This window comes from Pseudophryne corroboree, chromosome 2 (assembly GCF_028390025.1).
Source record: "Pseudophryne corroboree isolate aPseCor3 chromosome 2, aPseCor3.hap2, whole genome shotgun sequence".
Taxonomy (NCBI): Eukaryota; Metazoa; Chordata; class Amphibia; order Anura; family Myobatrachidae; genus Pseudophryne; species Pseudophryne corroboree.
This window is the reverse complement of record NC_086445.1, coordinates 496,822,880-496,827,032: the sequence shown is the minus strand read 5'-3', so window position 1 is coordinate 496,827,032 and position 4,153 is coordinate 496,822,880. Positions and strand designations below refer to the sequence as shown.

The 4,153-nt window shown below is 42.8% G+C and overlaps 1 pseudogene; it reads right to left on the bottom strand.

Annotated features, from left to right (window-relative positions):
- Positions 1-2,772: 2,772 nt before the first annotated feature.
- Positions 2,773-2,891, bottom strand: LOC135052966 (5S ribosomal RNA; annotated as a pseudogene).
- Between the last annotated feature and the right edge of the window lie 1,262 nt (positions 2,892-4,153).

The following is a 4,153-nucleotide window of genomic DNA, read 5'->3' as shown; positions in this document are numbered from 1 at the left end:
ATACCCTGGTCTTGGAAGACAGAATTATCCTCCGGCATGTGTAGGTAGGACCCGGACCACTTGTCCAACAGGTCCCACTGGAATACTATGGCATGGAACCTGCCAAACTGAATGGCCTCGTAGGCCGCAACTATCTTCCCTAGCAACCGAATGCATTGATGGATTGACACTCTTGCTGGTTTCAGAATTTGTTTGACCAGACTCTGAAGTTCCAGAGCCTTTTCCACTGGAAGAAAGACTCTCTGTAGTTCTGTGTCCAATATCAATATCATTCCCAAAAACAACAACCGTGTCGTCGGAATCAACTGTGATTTTGGAAAGTTTAGGAGCCAACCATGTTGCTGAAGAACTGTGAGGGAGAGTACAACGTTTTGCACCAACTGGTCCCTGGATCTCGCCTTTATCAGGAGATTGTCCAAGTACGGGATAATCGTGACTCCTTGCTTGCGAAGGAGAACCATTATCTCCGCCATCACTTTGGTGAAAATCCTCGGAGCCGTGGACAGACCAAACGTTAACGTTTGAAATTGGAAATGACAATCCTGAATTGCAAACCTCAGGTAAGCCTGATGTGGAGGATAAATGGGAACATGTAAGTAGGCATCCTTTATGTCCACCGACACCATAAAATCCCCTTCCTCCAGACTTGAGATCACTGCTCGGAGAGACTCCATCTTAAATTTGAATTTCTTTAGGAAGAAATTTAGGGATTTGAGGTTTAGGATTGGTCTGACCGAGCCGTCCGGCTTCGGGACCACAAACAGGCTCGAATAAAAACCTTCTCCCTGTTGTGACTGGGGAACCCTGACGATAACTTGATTTTGACACAACTTTTGTATTGCGTCGCAAACTACCTCCCTGTCCGGAAGAGAAGCTGGTAAGGCCGATTAAAAAAAAACGGCGAGGGGGAATGTCTTGAAACTCCAGCTTGTACCCTTGGGATACTATTTGTAAAACCCATGGGTCTAGGTCCGAACGAACCCAAAACTGACTGAAGAGTTTGAGACATGCTCCCACCGATGCGGACTCCCGCATAGGAGCCCCAACGTCATGCGGTGGAATTGGCAGAAGCCTGGGAGGACTTCTGCTCCTGGGAGCCTGACAATGCTGGTGATCGTTTACCTCTTCCCCTTCCTCTAGTAACAAGGCAGGAAGAACCTCGGGCCTTTCTGTATTTATTGGGCCAAAAGGACTGCATCTGATAGTGGTGCGTTTTCTTTTGTTGTGGAGGAACATAAGGCAAAAAGGATGACTTACCCGCGGTAGCTGTAGATACCAAATCATCAAGGCCGTCGCCAAATAAGGCCTTACCTTTATATGGTAGAGATTCCATACTTTTCTTGGAATCAGTATCAGCATTCCATTGGTGAATCCACAACGCTCGCCTAGCTGAGATCCCAAAAGACTAATATCTCTTGCAGCTTCCTTAAGGTATGCTGCAGCATCCTTGATATAGCCCAGCGTCAAGAGGGTGCTATCCCTATCTAGGGTATCTATTTCAGAAGACAAGTTGTCTTCCCACTTTTCGATAGCACTACTTACCCACGCAGACGCAATGACAGGTCTGAGTAGCGTACCTGTGGTCGCATAAATGGACTTTAACGTAGTTTCTTGTTTACGATCCGCAGGATCCTTAAGGGCTGCCGTGTCAGGTGACGGGAAAGCCACCTTTTTAGACAAACGTGACAGGGCCTTGTCCACAGTGGGAGGTGACTCCCACTTTTCCCTATCCGCCGAGGGAAACGGATAAGCTATCGTAATTCTTTTGGGAATGTGAAACTTTCTGTCAGGACCTTCCCAGACTTTTTTTCAAATAGCGTGTTCAGTTCATGAGAGGGAGGAAACATTATTTCAGGTTTCCTTTCCTTATACATACAGACCCTTTTATCAGGGACAGCCGGGTCCTCAGTGATATGTAATACCTCTTTAACCGCCACAATCATGTACTGAATGCTTTTTGATAATTTTTGGATCTAATCTGGAATCGCTATAGTCGACACTGGAATCAGAGTCCGTGTCATTAGCAGTGTCTGCCAACTGGGCCAACGTACGTTTTTGTGACCCTGAGGGAACCTGACTTTGCAATAACACATCTTCGGACAAGAAGAACGACCGTGCACCGGTATGTATAAATTGCAAAGATTATACGAAACCAACAATTGGACAATTATATTACTGGAAAGAAAATTGCAAACTTTCTAATTATGTCCCTATTGGTGGTGTGCCCAGAGCTAGAGAGTACAAGTACTGGCAGAGGGAGAGAAAGAAAGCTCTTGTGTGGGCGCACTCTTAAAAATGAAGAAAATATTGTTCAATTAATTGCTGAAAGTTATTAAAATTTATGTTTATTAATCAAGAGTTAAAAACAAAATACCCCTCTACGATCCAAAGAAAAAATGTAAACATAATAAAGACATGAGAAAATGTAAAAATGTTCTGGTCTGTTAATCACATGAGAAGGATTAGAAAGACTGCAGACACCTAATAGTCTAACACCCGTTTCTCCTGACCAGTACAGATAATCTGTATTAATGAAACCGACCAAGGAGGTCACTAGCTGTAGAAGGTCAAATAATGTGTCTTAGAGAACCACTGAAATCAGGTTGATTCTAAGCAATTTAATATTCACCTATTATTCCATGTTACTCAGAATTGGAGATATCTGTATTGATATAACCTGAACGCAGAAAAAAGAGAAGAAAGTTTTGAAAGAACAAATAGTGGTGATACTGCTGTTGGTGTCCACCCTTCTGAGGAAGGGGAATAGTCCCTACTCTACAACACCAGGTATTCCCAAGGAGTCTCCTCTCAAAGTACTGACCCGGCCCAACGCTGTTTCGCTTCCAAGATCAGACGAGATCGGGCATTAGCAGCGTGGTGTGATAGTAGAGAGGCTATCTACCAATGAGAGTGCACCTATATACAGATGGTAGAGTAAAGATTTAGAAAGATAAGGCCATGTAGATCTACTTTCCACGTTAGGCGGGGTGAGCAAAATGTCACTAAATGGCAAAGTGCACCCTGGATCGTGAATGAGAGTCTACGGAAAAATAGTAAGTGGTGAAAAGAACAGGGATATTGTCACTTTTTAAATTGGACTGGTGGTTATTAACCCTGGTGGGAAACCACGTCACAGAGTATGCAGCGTCAGATAAAATAGTACATGGGGATATACTTCACATATGTGTACATTTTTGTACAAAGCAACACATCATTACTTTGAAAAAAACCTAAAAAGGTATAGCACACTGTATACAAAGGAAATGAAATAGTATGAAGAATGAGTATAGTCTGTAATCTATGGGGTTTATCAGGCTATATTATGCACAGAAAATCCAAAATAATTGGCTTGCGGTGTGAATGGTGTGTCAAGCAAAAAGAAGCACTTATTGCCGTGATATTGTTCTGCAATCTGTAGGATTAATCGTATGCAAGAAAAAAATCTCCAACATGCAGCATGCAGTGTGGAGTAGTGTGCCAAATGAGCACATATGCCAATAATGCTAGCCTGTGATATGTGGGATTATAATACTAAGATGTGCACAGAAAATTACAACTGCTAAATGTGCAATACATGTGCCCAATGAAAAAAAGGGTACTTATAAAAATGGAAAATTCAAACATAAATTGCAGATGAAAAATGGCAGATAGAAAAGTGATACTCAAGATATCAGGATCTGGAAATAGGTGAAAATGCGGGATCCTCCAAGGACAGGTTCCATGCTGTAAATCCGTGGAAAACGCGTTTCGCCCGTTTGGGCTTGTTCACTTCCGGGATCTTGGAAGCGAAACAGCGTTGGGCCGGGTCAGTACTTTGAGAGGAGACTCCTTGGGAATACCTGGTGTTGTAGAGTAGGGACTATTCCCCTTCCTCAGAAGGGTGGACACCAACAGCAGTATCACCACTATTTGTTCTTTCAAAACTTTCTTCTCTTTTTTCTGCGTTCAGGTTATATCAATACAGATATCTCCAATTCTGAGTAACATGGAATAATAGGTGAATATTAAATTGCTTAGAATCAACCTGATTTCAGTGGTTCTCTAAGACACATTATTTGACCTTCTACAGCTAGTGACCTCCTTGGTCGGTTTCATTAATACAGATTATCTGTACTGGTCAGGAGAAACGGGTGTTAGACTATTAGGTGTCTGC